This window comes from Lacerta agilis, chromosome 11 (assembly GCF_009819535.1).
Source record: "Lacerta agilis isolate rLacAgi1 chromosome 11, rLacAgi1.pri, whole genome shotgun sequence".
NCBI classification, from domain to species: Eukaryota; Metazoa; Chordata; class Lepidosauria; order Squamata; family Lacertidae; genus Lacerta; species Lacerta agilis.
This window is the reverse complement of record NC_046322.1, coordinates 44,201,290-44,220,490: the sequence shown is the minus strand read 5'-3', so window position 1 is coordinate 44,220,490 and position 19,201 is coordinate 44,201,290.

Sequence of the window (19,201 nt, the reverse complement as noted above, 5' to 3'; positions counted from 1 at the left end):
ACGACCTCTTTGGAAGAGAATGAGAGACAGAGGGAAGGAGGATTTGGTGAACATTGCCTCCCTCCCCCCTTCCATGAGTGGCAGTCTCCCCCAGATCATCTGGCCTTCTGCAAACCCTTTTGAAGGCAGAAGGGATACCAAAATCCAAGTCATTTATATGCTGGAGGGGTGCAGATAATTGGCTGTTCAGAAGTATCAGTTGTTCTGGCACCAACTCTATAGGGCCGAGGTGCCTTTGGCCCCCTCAATATCTGTGAGGAGGGGACAGGCCCCCTCAATGTTGAGGGGGCAGAGGATGCTGAAGATGGAGTCGAGTACGAAACAGAAGGAGCCACTAGCCATTGAAGCCATGCCACACTTGGCTTTGCGCTCGGCCTCCTCCTGCCAATCTGATGTCGTGCGTGCAACATGCAGTGTACAACACAACATCATACATGCATGACACACAATGGTGTTATTGATATTCCAGGTTGACCAGAGCAACTGGCATGCCCTCCCAGTTAGCTCACTCAATAACTGCTGAAAACTGCCGGTCGAGTTTCCATCCCTGGAGCAGCGGAAATCATGGGCCTAGTCTACAGCCAGCCAGGCACGCCTTCAGATTTCCTTAAGCACCAGAAGTTGGCATAACAGAGGCTTGTATGAACGTTTTAAACAAGCATCTTTATTAAACAAAATATCAGGACAAAACCTGAGGTAAAAGCATAGACGTTTTCAGAAGCACACACATCGGCAGTTAACTCCAACTGACAGCCCAAGTCACATGTCCAACACTTAAGGTGGAATGGAAGAATTACAACAAATGGGACCCCTCAATCATGGGCACAAGTTGGCACCTCTGATCAGTTGTGATCCAAAGACACTTGCAGCTATTTCTGTGCACCCAAGGGTGCTCTGGCTTTGTGTTTCTCAAACATCAGCTTCCAGTATGTCACAACAACTTACTTTTGAAACTGAGGAGACTTTCAAAAGTGGTTTGCCATATGGCAAAGAGGGATGGGGAGGTCCCTGCTGCTCAGTGAAAAAGGACAAGAACCCTGCTGAGCCTGCCAGAGTATTTAGGGATGCCTAAAGTAGCTGTTTAGATGCCAGCCCCATATGCTCTGCATAACCTTTTCGCAAGAGTGTGGCAGGTACCACAGCATTGCTGTGGAGTACGTTTTGTGCAATTTGTGGTGTGAGGCAGTAGCTATTAAGATGTTTTGAAGATGATAATCAGTGAAACAAGATTGCAGTTTACCCTTGTTAAGTTTCAGCAAAGAAAATGTTTGCTGACAGATGTGGATGCGTTTAGTGACAGATGTTAATTTATGGAATGATGCACCGTGTTTGCACATTTAATCTCATCACCTCTCTAGTGGGTCTTGAAGGATGTGAGATCAGAACGTACACAAACTGCTACTCTCTTCAAACTATAAATAAGAAATCCGTTTTATAGGAGACCGCTGCAGATAATGGGATAATAATCTCAGTATGTTTTTGTTATTTCATTCCTGGGTCTTACACGGAAAACGTTTACTACTTGCATTCCTCAATATGTTCTTTGTAGCCTAGACCCTCAGGCACAACACATACCACAATATTTATGCTATATCTAGCTGCTTAAAGTATTGCAGACTAATTTTAAATGGATCAAGTTATTGTATCATGAACAATGCCAATGATTTGCAATAATGAAGGAATTATAAAAAAACAAGTTTTTAAATTCTGTCTCATACAATGGGGACAAGAATGAACTTTTCCTTTATTGTATGAAATGTTGGTAGTTATGGAAAGTGCTAGCAGAATATTAAAAGTCAATAATGACACTTTTAGATTTACACAGCTTTTAGATTTGTGTTCTTTTTAATGGACTCCAGAAAACTATGGTTCTCTGAGGAGTCTGAGGAGCCAAGCATTTGAAGGGCCTTTTCCACAACAGAATTATAGTAAGGGAACCTACCTACAGTTTATCTTGTGGAGTTTTAACCAATAGGAAGCCAAAATCACTGCTTTTGTTGAAATTCGTGGTGTGTAAAAAATACCAAGTCACTGCTTATGACTGGGTGGGCTGAGAAGGTAGCCATCTTGTAAAAAGGAAACATGTGTCATCGCTATCTACAGATCACCACAAGGTCATTACTGTATATTTGAGATTTCCACCCCTTCTGACAAACCGGCAACTATATAATTGGTATAGAAGCAGGAAATGATAGCCTTTCTAATCTTGATGTGGTTACACTATAACTTCAATGCCGGATCTGGAGGCCTGCCACTGTTCGCCTTGGCGTGACAGCTCCTCCGCTATGGTCAGGCAGTAAGCAAGTGTGGTTAGAATGCTGTCAGTACATGTAAGGAATAAACACCACTTTTATTTCATATTATCCCTTAGCAAAGTATATCTGCTACATAACCAAGAAGTTATTGAACCCCTGCTTGTACCAGCAGGATAAGCCATGCTTTCATGCTTGGCCAGACTGTGGCTTATCTACTGTGTGGACTCTATGAGTGGGTGCTTTTGTGCTTAAGTTTATTACCCAAACTGTTAATGACAACCTCGCTCAACCTTTCCATATCTCGTTCCACCACGCGTAAAGTGCAGATGGAAATGTTGGCTTGGCACTACTGACTTGGTTGCGAAGGAAGCTAAACATACAAAATGCATCAGATGGAATGTCAAATGGTTTACCCTTGAAAGGAAAGAGAAGTTTTAAAACCAGCACTTGTTAAGATGTAGAGGAGCCAGAGGTGTTACATTGTGAAGAACTGCTTGGCCCCTTCGTTGCTCATACCTGGGAGCAAATATGACCTGGGAGCTATTTTAGGGGTACCGCATAAAACTAATGACCCATTGCCATTATGAGGCTTCTTTGCTGATCTGGCTAATTTCATGTAGAGCTCTCCTTTGGACAAGTTCAGGACACTTAGCATCTTGATTCTTAAAAGGGGGAGTCCAACTTATTGCACCAAAACACCCCACTTTGGTTCTCATTGTCCTTCTGGCAATCCTCAGCAAAGTCAAATCTGAATGCTACCTCTGAAACAAGCCCCCTAATTCTAATGATAAAGTCTACTGTGACTCCTTAAACACTGTGAAGTACAGAGGATATTAGGACATGATAAACCTCTCCTTGGTATAACTATCGTGGAGTCAGCAGAACAAGACAACAGAGGACTCTCTTGGCTTGCAGTTCATTTATTTGTTTAGATGGCAAGAATTCATATCTCACCACGGGCTATTAAATCATTTAAATCATGTTACACAGAAAAGACTGGTTTTATTAGAATATTAGAATAAATGTATCCCTAATAGTCTCAATTTATTTCCAGAGTGTTTGATCTAGGTGTCCATTAACCCTAATTTCTTTTTAGAGTTATGCAGTGAAAAAATATCATACCCAATTGCACCTGCAACTTCATTTAAGATATATATATGTATTCATTCTCTCTCTCTCTCTCTCTCTCTCTCTCTCTCTCTCTCTCTCTCTCTCTCACACACACACACACACACACACACACACACACACTCTTCCTCTTGTGGGTAAAAGTAGTATCAAGCTTCAGTTATCCAGGATAAAATTCTTGGGGGGGGGGGGAAATACAAATACAAAAAAAACCCTCAGAGTTTAATTTAAACCAGGAGCTTTAACCCCAAATTTCTAAAGTGGCAAGCAACATCTCCCAATTAAGGGGCTTGTGCCCTCATACATGCTGTATGTTCATAGCAGAGCACCATAGCCTGAATGACTGTTGACACTGGTGTGGAGATTGCACACAGATATGGGACCATTGTGTAAAGGACTTTCAAGCATTACATCTGTCATGTGGAAAGCTGCCATAACTGCTTTTCAGCAGCCTCCAAATGGGGGCTATAACCTTTAAATCAATGAAATGAAATGAGAATTGAAGCATAACTACTTAGGGCACAATCCAATCCCACTGTGGCCCGGCACCAGCACAAAGTATATTCCCTCAAGCCTCAGTATAGCCCTTTTTTCTGCTCTCGCTCTCTGATCAAGTGTGCAGGCAGCACAGCAAGTCAACACAGGGAAATGGTATGTGTGTCTGTGAATGCAAGTTACTCAGGCTTCAGTATTATAGCCAGGGTGTATTTTGTTTTTTGATTGATAGTGGCTTTCGCTTGAGTTCATGGCTAAGGCGAGAGTGTGACAAGTCCTTTCCATCTCACGGTTCATGTTCTTCATCACTATGCTGTGTTAACCCTCATGTCTATACACCAGAGATGGTGAATCTTTGGCTCTCTGGATGCTGTTGAAGATGGATGCAGCTCTCAGCTAGGTCATGCTAGCTGGTGTTGATCGGCATTGGGAGTCCAAGAACATCTGGAGGGCAGGAGGTTCTCCACCCCTGATATATACAGATAGATTGGGCAATGGCATTTGAATATGTATGGGACAACTGACTGAACAGTGTCTGAGATCTTGAAACTTAGTGCTGCTCTAGCAGGAGTTTGGATATGGCAGGCATACATTTAAGTCCCTGCTTCATGAATGAAACATAAAATTGTCCTAATCAGTTTTTTAGAACAGCTAGAAACACCAGCAGTGACACCAAAATCTAGAATAACTATTCATTAACAGATATCCAGAGCAGATTATTCCATTCACAAATTTCATACCCTCCAACATTTCTCCAATGAAAAGAGGGATGTCCTATTCAGTTAATAATAATAAATTTTAATTATTATTTAATTTTAAATTGTTATTGTTATGATTTTTTTCTTATTTGTACTAGGTTGCCTCAGCTACTCTGGGCAGCTTCCAACATATATAAAAACATAATTAAACATTAAAGAAATTCCCTATACAGGGCTGCCTTCAGATGTCTACTAAAGGTTCTATAGTTACTTATCTCTTTGGCTCAGGGGTTGCATAACTCCGTACCCTCCAGCATTTCTCTGATGACAATAGGGACATCCTAAGGAAAAGCAGGACATTCTGGGTTCAAATTAAAAACCAGGATGTAAATCCTTCTGTAAATCCGGGACTGTATCTGGAAAATAGGGAGACTTGGAGGGCCTGAGGTCTGTTGACTGGGCAGCTACCTTCTGAATACGCTGGATGTTGTATTCAAATTAGCACAATTCATTGAAGTGCTCGAGGGAACTGTAAGGCAGGGGAGCGGGTTTGCATTCAGCCTGCAAGAGAAGCCCTTATCTCTCTATGGACAAACTTCAAAGGGGCTTGCTCTCAGTCCCCGCTAGCTGTTTGCCACTGAGAATGGCTCCATTGGCTGCACTAATGAGGAACTCCCTGGTGAAGCCAATCCTAGTTATGTCTTTATCTAACTGGCACCTGGTTCGATGGTTTGGGGGGGGGGCACATCACAGGCTTATTAAGGCTGTGGGCTAGAGGTACTGCAATGCTTCCTTTGATTCAAGAACCAATTTAATGCCAATGGTCACAGCTTGCTTGGCCCTCTTCTGAAAAACCATTTAGGGCCTGATTGTTTGAGAGACTGCCTTTCCCCTTATCAACCTGTCTGGTTACTGAGATCACCTGACGAGGTGATTGGTGTAATGGCATCTATACAATGGAATGTACTCTCTATAGAAGTGTGGCATGCCCAATAGTTTCCAGTTTTCAGCACATGTTTAAAACATCTTTCTTTAAACAAGCCTTTGTAGAATGACAAGATGGCTTGGTATTTGATTTTGTTGATCTGTACATATTTGACTTTTATTTTTATTGTTTTATTGATGACATTTTCATTGCTACTTTACTTTCTTTTTTGCACATGTTCTGCACCACTTCAAAACATTTGCACTGGTGATCTATAATTTCTATAACTGAAATAAATAAATAAATAAATAAATAAATAAATAAATAAATACAAAGGGTTGCTAAAGGCAAGGACACACTTCTTGTTATTCCAGGTTGTTTTGCTGATGAAGAGCTCGATTTCAGCATCATAGTTTCCCTTCCCAAAGTGTTAGTAGCTTATTTCCTTGAACTTCACAGTCTAACTATTGCTATATGGTACTCAAGGGAGCAAATCTCACTGCGACATAAGGTCAATGAGGCACAAGAGTATCGTAAGTAGCAATGAGCAAGTATCCAAAGGCTTGAAGCTGATTCAGATGTGGATGAACATTCAAGGTTATAGGTATCTATCAAACTGGGCTAGGGGGGAAAAACCTCTGAGGGGAAAAAACAAAGTTGTTGATTTTATTATATTCTATTTTTGGCAGTGTTGGAAATATAGTGAAAATCAGGTTTCCCTGAAAGAGTGCATTTCTATTACTTCCAGAAACAGCCCAGGAGCCCAGAAGTGCATTATAAAGTGTCTGGAATTCCCCAAAGCATTGCAATTTTTGTTCTGTGAACTGCCCTGAGACCTCCGGGTATTGGGCAGTATATAAATTCAATAAATAATAATAATTTGGGGTCTGAAAAAAATACTAGCCTATCATTTGCTCTTGGACATTATTGAATCTGAAAAGAGAGCAGGCAGCACTGACTATGGTGGTCCAATTCATCATCACTTGCTGCTGTTGTTGGTGATCTTCCGTAGTGATTTCCACATTGCCAATACTAGGAGGTGAAACTAATGAACAGTTAGGCAGAAGACTCATCAAGCTGCCTAGTACAAGTCCAGAGAATGACATAGCACCTAGTGACCAGCACCTGTCCCAGTGAAAATACCAGTTGCTTTCACCTGTTGCAGCGAGATCTATTTCTGTGACATCTACCTTGTTGATGGTCCATTTACCTTCCTTTTTCTCCAATCTCCTTTGAAGTACATCTGGGCAGTTGATGGCTATATAAAGCAAGGGAAATGGGTCGTTGATGCACAGAAACAGGAATTACTATTTCTTCATGACCCAAAGCAAAAGCCATTGTGTCTAAGTCAGAAAACTGGCAATCTTAAACTGGGAGAAAGGGGGAAAATAATCACTCTTCCACTTAACATCTCTAAAACAAACTCTGTCTCTACACCAGCTGCTATGTTCAGCAGCGGATGACATGGTGGGAGTCACTACTCACCTGACTTCTGGCCAATCACGCTACTGCTGTTTCTGGGATGTGGGAGGGTCAAGAGCTCTCAGTCACTCTCACTGGCAGAACAACTGAGAGCTCTTACCTGAGGGCCAAACTTACAAGGGCCAAATGCAGTAAAAAGAAGAGTTAAAATACTTTTAAAGGAAAAGTTGGGGTTCTCAGTACAAGATTTTCAGCTCAGCACAGAGAGACATAAAGATTTCATGGCATTCCATTGCCTAATTCAACAAAGTGCAACACTATATGTAGTTGTCACTTTTAGTATTTAAAATGTTTTAGTGCCCCCTGAGCAATCTTATTTGATTAATAAGAAGCCAAATGAGCAACCCACCTCCTTTAAGTATATTTCCTTCTACGAGGCCTCTGATCTATTCTATTGATTAACTTTCGGTTAGTTTCACTCTAATGTCTTCAAATAGTGTCCAATGTGCTCCAAAGTCTATACTGTGACTTACGTTATACAGAACTCCTCTGGATTAATTCTGGATTTATTGTTGCCAGTTGTGCAGTTTGAGAAATATATTTTAAAAGCATTCAATATCAGTCATTCCACATTGTATTTAGATTGGTCAAGCCATACAACTTTTCTTTTTAAAATCCTCCAAGTTGAGACATCCTGCTTTTTGGTCGAGTCTGGCAATAGTGACATCAACTGAATTGGCATTTGTGACTATTTTATGTTCCCCCTTACAAGTGGTATAAAACTAAATGTAATTTACTGAAAACAATTTTGCAGTGCTAGAGGCTTCAGACTCATTGGGATGAAGATATTGAAAGACCAGTTCGTTCCTGATATATCAACAACGGGTATCACTAATAGGTGCCATAACTTCTGTTTATGAGTCTGCAGGGCATTTTTCTTTTCAATAAGTATTTTCCATGAAGATTTGTGATGAGGAAATTACCTCAGGCCTACAACACATATGCATATGCTGTACCAGCTCTTTGGCTTATGCACTGAAAGAATGTGTATTCTAGATGTATTCTAGATGTACTCTCAATGTATTCTTAATTTGCCAGTAAATTTGTAGGGATTTCTTTTTTAAAAAAAGTAAGGCTGAACATAATATCTCTATTATTTATTTATTTCAGGTTATTCAACATCTCATTGCGAAAAGAGTCTCAAAATGACTTACAATAATAAAAATACACAAGAATGCAACTGACTACATCCTTTAAAAGCAATTCAACAGATACAAATGGCCACCCCAAATAATCAATTGTAGACACACACACACACACACACACACACACACAAACCTCTACCACTTCATACCTGGATGAATACTTTTCTATTATTTCCAAGTCCTGAATAAAATCATACAAAGCTTTTCTAAATTTCAGGACGCTTTCAATGAACCCACTGAGCAGTAACCATACCACATTCACATAAGGATCATTTAAAAAAATGACAAGTAGAAACAAAAGTTTTCATGAGCAAAACACATAAGCGTGGCAATAACTGTTTGCTTAGCCTCAAGACTACAAAATGCATGATTCACTGCCATAACAAGCTATGTGCTCAAAAGCAACTGGGATTTCAATTATAGGGAGATACAGCTGAAAGCCTCTGCTATAAAGACTGTATAATAGAGATTGTGTAGGAAGCTAAATTATCTTGTGTTTGTAGGAAACTAATTATCTTTTGTAAGTTGCTTTGGGACGACTTTGCCTTGAAGGCTGGCATGTAAGAGCTAAGCATGAATGAATGAAATATGTAACTGACAATATTGGAGAGAAATGCAATTCAGGAATAAAAAAAAAAAAGAATTCTACCAGCAGGACTTCTACATAACAGCTGTACACCCACATATTGGTGAGTTGTGCCAGAGCCGGTACTCAGATCCTTTCAATGGGCTAACTTCCAGTGGTGCTTCTTTTCACATGTACTCACAAAGTCTGCTTCCAATCTTTAGGCCATTTGAAAGAGAGCAATTAAAATCCAATGATTATCATTTTAATGGCTATTCCAAATGTGAACATATGATGTACCAGTGATAAATTAAAATATAGAGCTACTTAATGTTCAGGGAGGGACGCTGGTGGCGCTGTGGTCTAAACCACTGAGCCTAGGGCTTGCCGATCGGAAGGTCGGCGGTTCAAATCCCCACGACGGGGTGAGCTCCTGTTACTCGGTCCCAGCTCCTAGCAGTTCAAAAGCACGTCAAGTGCAAGTAGATAAATAGGTATCACTCTAGCGGGAAGGTAAACGGCATTTCTGTGCGCTGCTCTGGATTCGCCAGAAGCAGCTTAGTCATGCTAGCCACATGACCCAGAAAAACTGTCTGCGGACAAACGTCGGCTCCCTCGGCCGGTAAAGCGAATGATCGCAGCAACTCCAGAGTCGTTCATGACTGGACTTAACTGTCAGGGGTCCTTTGCCTTTTTAATGTTCAGGGATGGATTCATTTTTGATCCCTCACAAAGTGTACACATTTCAGGGTACTTGAACTGGCCCATAGAGAAGTGGTTGCAGTAACTACTTCATATTTATTTAACTTTTTGGGATGCGAGAGCCCTAGTATGAACTTATACTCTGAAGAGGATTTTTTTTGGGATTCATATAAAATGTTTCTGTTTGGCTGTTCTAGTCATTTGAGTTAAGCCAGTAAAAGTGCTAGCATAATGGGTTCTAATAATATATTGTTATAGATCATGCATCTGTAATGTCCTATAATTTATGCATGCAATAGGACGTCCTAAACTTCTCTAGATAATACTGTTACAGGGTGGTTTGGGGGATTTTTTCAGTTGTTGTTGAGGGATGAGTCCTGATTATATCTGTACACCCTTTCCAGGCCTGTAATTCTGTGTTAAGGAGGTTCAGAATCTAGTAGAAGAGGATGTTGAACTGGTCTGATGTCAGGGGCTGGACAGAGGAGGAGGAGTGGTGGAGACCGCCTCCCCATTCTGACCCTTCCATGAAGGAGGAAGAGGAAAATAGTATAGATTTACAACAGGGGTTTGCAGTAGGAAACATCTCAGAGGCAGATGAGGGAATGGGAGAGGAGGAGCAGTCAGAAAGCATTCCAGACCCACCATCTCCCAGAACCCAGTGAGCCTTAAAAGTAGGATAGCAAAGAACTTGAAGACAAAGGGCACATAGCAGCACCCGTGGAAGAGATGATGACAAATGAGGAAGTGGGAGAGAAGTGGGGTGGAGATTCATTTGGGACAACGGGCTATTACCCAAGAGGCTGGGTTCTATAGCCTTTCTCTGTAAAGTTTGAAATAAAAAAGGACTGTAAGAAAATTTTCCTTGTCTTTGTAATTTCCTGGGCAACCAGTCAGGAGCTACTGTCAACACCCTGACATATGACCACTTTCTTTGTGGGCCTTAACTGGCCGTTTCAGTACCACCACTTACATATCCAAAGAGTTTACCCTGTTGCCATAGAGACAAAGTTGGGGGCGGGGCAATCCTCCTCCTCCTCCTCACCCAGTTGGAAGTTCCACTATCTTGTAAGGTAGAAGAACAATAGCCAGGGTTTGTATGTGAGTTTTTTGTGGGCTGGAAGCTGGAAGGACAGACATAATGCTTTCTGGGTGCTGAATTCCAAAACTATGGCTTGCGGGCAGAGGGTATTGCGGGCAGAGATTTGGGTATGCACAGCAATACATGTGGATGTTGTGTATTTCTTTTTTAATATCTAAAAACTGGTTTCATAGGTGTAACTGTTATGTCTGAAGTCTGCAAATATTTTGAAAAATCAGTATTTGTATAAAAAAGTATAAAACTGATGGTTGATTGATTTTCCATAATGCAAAATGCCCTGCACTGCAGCAAAGCTAAAAATGAAAGCAAAAAAGTCTAGAAGTGCATCCCATAAGCACAACCCTTTGAATGCTTATTCAGAAGGAAATTTCATGATGTTCAGTGGGGCTTACTCCCAGGTAAGAGTGCCATGGCTCTAACCTTTGAGCTTTGCTACTGTAACTTTGAAAAGTTTGCCATCTGAAGAATATGTTGTAAATCCAGTTCTCCAAGGATCAGCAGGAATTCAAATTAACAAGACTTTGACCAATGCAGGACTATGGTGCCCTGTGGTTATATGAGGTACTTGTGGAACATTCAGGATAGCACACTTTTATACTACTATAATAAGCATTTTGGTTTCTCCAAGTACATAACGATCATCTCTTGCTTTATAAAGAAGGATTTAAAGGTCATCGGTTCATTGTCCTTGAGAGCCTGAAAGCCTTTCAGAGTAATGTTTCTTCAATGGAGTGATTGTGCAGAATAGCCCAGGTTGAAATGAAACACTTAGGTTCATTCTCTTCCCGAGCTCCACAATCTAAACATTTATTTCTCCGTGTAACTTAATGCCCAAACCTAAATTAATGGTATCAGGGGAATTTGCTAATTATGTATATAGGTCAGAGCTCATACAAGCGGGAGGTCAATTTGAAAACGTAGGTGTTTTGTTTTCTTTCCTGTAAGCATTTCATGTAGATTTGTGGTCTTCAAATTAAAGGGAACCTCTTTATTGGCATTGAACTAGGGTTCAAGCTGGGAGCATCCATATATTAAAAACATGCTATTGAATGAAACAACACAGCAGTGGCCTCCAGGATGCCCTACCCCCCCCCCCCCCCGAAAAAAGTGGCTTGTAACATTTGAAGATTTTGACTTTGAAGCAAATGGTTGTATCCCCAGGATAATGAAATATTACCCTATGTGGTTCCTGTAAAGGACTTGGCACCGTGGGAGGGAAGAATGTGAAATTGCCTTCTGAATTCCTCTGGAGCAATATTGGGGCATGCATAATGATGGTACCTGGCATAACATGTCCCACACACTGACTCTAGAGTAATTGCCTTTTACACAGCCTGCTGCTCACACAGCACCTTTATAAGTGAACCATAAAGCCTTGCCTTCTCCAACTTTATTAAAAGAATAAAACCAGCCGAATGATACTGCGGCGTTGACCCAAAACACATGGCTAAACAATAAAACACAACAGTAAACCAGTTTGGAAATGTTTGATGCACTATACAGTCTAGAATACCTATAAAGTTTTAAGTGAATTGCCGGGGGGGGGGGGGCGGTTATGCTGCTGTTTCCCAAGTGTTTTCAGACTTAAAAGTCTGACCCAAGGTTAGCTATAACTATGTTGTGTCAGGCGCCACTGCAAAGTATTTGAGTGCAATAAACTTAACGTGCTTCAGGTTTTGAATCTGAACGGAATATTTAATGCCCAGTTCCATATTTATTTGAAACTAACTTACATCAGAAAAATCATGGTTAATATTAGGATATGTGATGAATATATATGTGTGTTTCATACCCAATATATTTGCAAAATGTACTTTATGTCAGTGTAATGTAATTCACAGCAAAACTGCACAATAACAGATTATTCCACGTATATACTCAGCATTACAGAATATTCAGCATCCTCGCTGTGCCATTCAGCAGAGCTTATCTAGGTAGTCTGGGGCCTCTTGCAGTCTGGCCTGAAGTAGGTGGTAGTTCGCTTAGGGCTGCCATAAGTCCTGATTTTCCAGGACATGTCCTACAATTGGCATCCAAAAATGGTGTCCGGGATTATTTTTCAGAAATCAGGCAAATGTCCTGGAAAACCAGCAACAGGGGTGAAATCGTGCCAAAAATGCCTTAAAAAGCTCCAAAACTCAAAAATTATTGTGGCTGGTGTCCTGGTTTTTTTATATATATGGCAACCCTAAGTTCACTATGACTTGTTTGCAAAGCATTTTGAGGACAAAACTGCTTGCAACCCCTGGGATCTTGACTCTGTTGTTATAGCAGATGAATCTGAAGGGGTGTCTGGAGCACTCTTTAGTCCTCTTATGTTGGATGAGTTTCAGTTAGTAAGGCTCGGGAATGTGGACAAGCTGCCGGATCAGTCGGAGCACTTAATCACTTAATATAATGAAAATAAAAATAGGTTCAAATATAAAATCGGAATATATTGTTATTATAAAGTAAAATATAATAAATATTTATATAAATGTAATAATATTAATATATAAATACAAATATATTAAATATAATAAAGTAAAAAATATATGCTTGGTACTATAAAATAGTATTCAGTAGGCACTGGAAGCTGAATAGGAATGGGGTCTGCCTGAACTCCATTGGCAGGTATATCCATAATATGAGGTCTACCTGTATCATTGTGAACATATGGCTCCTGGTAGATACTACAGTGGTACCTTGGTTCTCGAACAGCTCCATTTTGGAACATTTCGGCTTCCTGTTTTCGAACGTCTTTCGGAAGCTGAACATCCAACGTGGCTTCCGCTTGAGTGCAGGAAGCTCCTGCAGCCAATCACCCTTGGTTTTTGAACAGTTTCGGGAGTCGAACGGACTCCCAGAACAGATTGAGAACCATGGTACCACTGTAGTTGTGCATTTGAGCCTCAGGGGACCACTACCAATGACTTCCTCCAAAGATCTCAGCGATCGGACAGGGATGCAATGGACCAGGCAGTCCTTGAGGCTTCTGGGAACCATGAATGTGAAGAGTGCTGCTGCAGGCAGCCCTGCTTCCGGATGTCCCATAGATATCTGGTTGGCAGCCGTGAGAACAGGATGGGCTACTGACCTGAGTCAGCAAGACTCTCCTTTGTCTTCCTTGTTCAAACACCAATTCATGACAAAATCCCTCAATTCAGAAACCAAGCCTGTTTTTTTTTTCTTTTTAGCAAAGTGGAAGCTTGGCAGGCAGTAAACTGTGAACCTGGTATGCTTTAAATTGCTATCAAGTAGAACTGAAATAAATGGTGCATCTCAAAATTTATGAACCACATTCAAAAATATTTCATTTATTTGGACTACTGGTGAAATTTAATACATACTGTGTTAAATTCATTGAATTATGCAGTCCCCCTGAGTATTCTTTTCGGTTCTGCTAAAATCTCTCACAAAGAAAGGTAGCAACAGAAAGCTAGCAAACCAGGTATTATAGCCACCTATTTGGACTTCATTCCGATGTTCCTTACTATGGTCACCAAGTGAACATCTTTAGTTTTCTCTTGGCTATGTCCATGAAAACAGCATTTTCTTCTCTGTGATGTCTCTCTGGACTTCCTGGCTAAACCAGCCACATTCTTTATACCAAGTTGGTTGGTAAGGCAATTAAGACCTAGCAATGAAGTAATTTATTTCACCTGTTCCTAGTCCATAGGGCAGGGCACCTTCCAAATTTAAGGCTTCTTTTGTTTGCCACACTCCTGGATTCTTTTTCTGATGTCTAGCTCTCTGGCTCTCTTATTGGTTTATATATGCACACACGCACACAATTCCAATTCCTTCTCCCAACCTCTTAACCAATCAGAAAAACTGCCAGGCTTCGGGGAATCGGCTTCCTCTCTCGTGGCTATAAATAAAAAAGATCAAATGAAAGGAATGTCTTACCAGTTAGATTCTTTAATAATCACAGTGAGAGACAACAGAACACATCTCCCTAGAAATGCCAGTGCTCCCAATTAAGGCTCACACCCCCTCCGTCCCTATTAATCTACGTCACTCCTACATCTTGTAATCTGAGTTTGTACCCTCTGCACTTCGTGTTCTGAGACTTTCCGAGCTCTTCTTGACCTTGGGGAGGGTGGTGGAGGAATGCTGTCCAACAACTGTGAATCTGTTAACCCTCTCAATTCCAGTGTTTCTTCTCCTAGCTGTTCCCCACCCAGTATTTCCCAGCTTCTGCCTTCTGAACTATGCCCCTCTGCAAACCACTGTTCCAAATCTATACTGTCCTCCTGCTCCTGGGAAGATTCAGTTTCAGGGGGAGGGGGTGGCTCCCACCATTCCTCCTCAGTGCAGTCCTCCTCCGCACATCCCTGACAAAAACAAAACAAAAAAACCAGAAGGGCATTATAGTGTTGCTAAGTTTCTAGTTCTCATACAAATTAGGCTTCTCTGCCAGCTAATGTTTCAGTTTTCTGGGTTGACTTGTTGAACCACCTGTGACACTCTGAATCCTTGGGCAAGAACAGCTTCTAAATAACGCCATGTATAAACAGAAGGGCAATGTTTTATAACAATGACCAAATAAACAATGCCTGAACAATTTCATTCCTTCACAGTATCGGCCTTTATATATGTGGCTATAATTATGGGATCTTGAAATCTGTGCATTCCACCCAAGGGCATGTTTTGGTGTCTCTCTCTATGCAAATTTCTCCTTTCTTTTTAGAAAGTGACTTTCTCTTTTACGTGGGATTCTTCTTCTTTTCTCCATTCCACTTGAGACCATTGTCACACAAAGCTCCATGGTCAGTTGGTCTATTTTAATATTTTGCCTCATTACACAAACTGATAAAAGTTGCCCAGCTCCCTTGCATGCCAGATGTACTAAATTTTTATTTTGTCCCATGTTCTTTCCAGTCACTGCTCAGCCATTCACTCTTCCTGTGTCAGTCCCATTCATCTGGGGTTGAAGGCTGTTTAATGAAACAGCCAACTGACTTCTGTTATGACTTTCTGTACTAGAGGTTGAAACTGGTGAAGGTGATATCATGCAAAAATATTAGTGCAACCCAAAATATTTTATTAAGGCAAGCTGCCGGGGCTTCTGCTTCCCCCATAATAGAAAGCTGAAATAGGAATGTCCGAGAGTAGAATGGGAAAAATAGACTATCTGTAATATGTATTCCAGCTACTATTCCTCCTCCTCCTCCTCCTCCTCCTCCTCCTCGAACAACCTTGTTTGGGAAGAGGTTAGATTGAAAGCCCATCTCCCTCCTTCTGGTGACTTACTTTTCATGGAGGACAGGTGACTCATGGATGATGATGATGATGATTATTATTATTATTATTTTATTTGTACGCTGCCCATCTGACTGGGTTGTCCCAGCCACTCTGGGCAGCTCCCAACAGAATATTAAAAACTCTGTAAAATATCAAACATTAAAAACTTCTCCAAACAGGACTGCTTCTGAACTCAGTTCTATCAGCCCTGTGGATAGCTCAGTCGATAGAGCAGGAGAATCTTAATCTCAGGGTTGTGGGCTTGATCCCCATGTTGGATCAATTGACCCTTGTGGTCCCTTTCAACTCTACAATTATATGTAACTAGTATAGGTCCATTAAAAAAAAAAAAGGTTAAACATCTGATGGGAAGGCGTTCCACAGGGCAGGCGCCACTACTGAGAAGGCCCTAAGTCTGGTTCCCTGTTACTTTGCTTCTTGCAGTGAGGGAACCGCCAGAAGGCCCTCGGCGCTGGACCTCAGTGTGTGGGTTGAACGATGGGAGCAGAGACGCTACTTCAGGTATACTGGGCCGAGGCTGTTTAGGGCTTTAAAGGTCAGCACCAACACTTTGAATTGTGCTCAGATATGTACTGGGAGCCAATGTAGGTCTTTCAAGACTGGTGTTATGTTGTCTCGGGGCTGCTGCCTGTCACCAGTCTAGCTGCCGCATTCTGGATTAGTTGTAGTTTACATGTCACCTTCAAAGGTAGCCCCACGTAGAGCGCGTTGCAGTAGTCCAAATGGGAGATAACTAGAGCATGCACCCCTCTGGCGAGACAGTCTGCGGGCAGGTAGGGTCTCAGTCTGTGTACCAGATGGAGCTGGTAGACAGCTGCCCTGGACACAGAATTAACCTGCGCCTCCATGGACAGCTGTGACTCCAAAATGACTCCCAGGCTGTGCACCCGCTCCTTCAGGGGCACAGTTGCCCCATTCAGGACCAGGGAGTCCCCCACACCGGCCCGCCCCTTGTCCCCCCGAAACAGTACTTCTGTCTTGTCAGGATCCCACCTCAATCCATTAGCCACCATCCATCTGCCAACTGCCTCCAGGCACTCACACAGTACCTTCACTGGTTCGGATTTGAAAGTGAGGTAGAGCTGGGTATCATCTGCATACATAGGCACAGGTCACATACTGCATGGAAATATTGTCATCAGCTGCATCATCGTTTAGAGAAGCTAAATGATAACCGTTTGCATATCTGCAAGCAGATATTTTATTCATAGTCTAGATAAAACATGGGGGGGGAGCAGACTCAGAGGGTGGGGGGAAATTTTGTTCTTGAGGTGAGGGCAAATGGAACCTATGTATGTTGAGACTGAAATGCCTTATCATAGGCTAATCATTGGTGTGAAAGGATTCTCGCAATTACTGCTTCGTGCCTCTCTCCATCTTGACAAAAACCATCACATTTTGTTCCTTGTACCATTCATCTGACTAGAAATTTTGTGTAGTGGATAAGATATATGACAACTGTGTGGTTAAATTTCCATACATATATATATATTTAAAGCCACCCTGGTTTCAAAGAGTTTCTTCGTTTGGAAATGAAAAGTGGTGGAGGCTTTTTTATTTTATTTTATTACTGCTCGGTGGCTTCCCTTCTGTGCTGACTGCTGATTTTCCCAAATCTATTTCCTGTAACTGGCATCTCATGCAGAAACTATCAATCTCTATTGGACACACATGGAAGATGGGATAGCCTTTCAATATTTTAAACTCAGTGACAGGGAAAGGAGAGGGATGGTGGAAAGGAAGCTGTAGTGTTGAATCAAAAAGCTATTCCTGATGGGGTCTGAACAACCTCTGAGCCACAATTTTCCTGTCAGCTTTGTACACTATGTGTGCACCTCTGAATAAAGCTAAGGAAACTGGAATTCTTTCTGTCAGCGACTAAGCTATATATATCCTGTTCCTGAATAGTTTGAATGAAAATATAAAAATAAAAGTCTTTACCCTGCCCCAATTGGTTCTGTTACCTTTGAAATTTCTCCCCCAAATCATATACAGAATCATATACAGAAACTGTATTTAATCTTTAATGGAATAGTGGAATGGCACATCTCAGAGCAGTTCTTGCAAAAGTATTGTAGCACGCCACCCCAATCTCTGAGCCATGCAAGATTCCAGAGTTCCCAGGCACTTGCCAAGGGTTCAGTTTCCTTGGAATGACGGACAGTAGAGACTGTAGTGTCTTTATGATATATGGCTTTTTTATACACAACCTGAGTACTCCAAAAAGTCTTGCTTCTGCTATAGCCAAAGACTTGGCACCAAGCATAAATCAAACATGAGTCTCACTCTCTGGCTTTTGCCAGAAGCCTCTCTCTCACAACTCTACTCTGGCTATTATGCTTCTCATTACCCACCAGGTAGTGGAGGGGGTCCACCCATTTGTCTTCTGGCGCAAAGCCACTTCTATTAGGGCCCATTAACTCACCAAGAAACTTGCCCGGCCCCTTCAACAATGGAATCCCCCATCACCCACAACAGTATCTTGCATTATCTGGCCCTTTCTTAAAAGAACTTGGGAGCTACCACCACCACCATTTTACCCTCCCAACAACCCAATGAAATGGTTTAGGTTGTTAGAAAGTGACTGGTCCCATAGTCACTTTGTGACCTTCAAAAGGTGAACATTTGATCTAAGGCCTTCCTAACCTCAACATCACACTGACTATGGGCTATGATTCTCATATAAGGTGACAGATCCTGCGCCACCTATCTGTTTATCTATCTATCTATCTATCTATCTATCTATCTATCTATCTATCTATCTATCATCTATCTATCATCATCTCTATCAACTATTGTGTATCACCCTATACCTGCAGGTCTATCTCTATCTAGCATACCCACAACATTTTGGGTGGGAGGGCAATTCAGGGCACCTGCCCCACCATCCCTCCTACCCTGTCACTCTCCCCCTCCCTGCCTCTGACTCCTTCCTCGCCCACTCGCCCACTTGCTCACTCACTCACTCACTCACTCACTCACCCCTCCCCCTCTTACCTTTGTCTTTTGTCCTCCTCCTCCTCCTCTGTCTCAGGGGAGCAGCAGGAGATGCTGTGCAGACCAGCATTGCTTGGCAGGAGGTCTCACTGGCCTGTACAGCATCAGGAGATGCTGCAGGGACCAGCGTGGCCTAGCAGGACCTCCAGGGTTGGGATCAGAAGCCCAGGCACCTTCTGTCCATCCATAATGTCCCACTTAGAACGGGACACTTGGAGGGTATGAGCTATCTATCTATCTATCTATCTATCTATCTATCTATCTATCTATCTATCTTTCTTTCTTTCTATCTATCTTACCATTAGGGGGAGCTGTTCCTAGATTATGGTTCTAATATAAGGTGACAGATATTGTGCCATCTATCTGTTTATCTATCTAGTTTATCTATCTATCTATCTATCTATCTATCTATCTCTCTCTCTCTCTCTATCTATCTATCTATCTATCTATATCATCTATC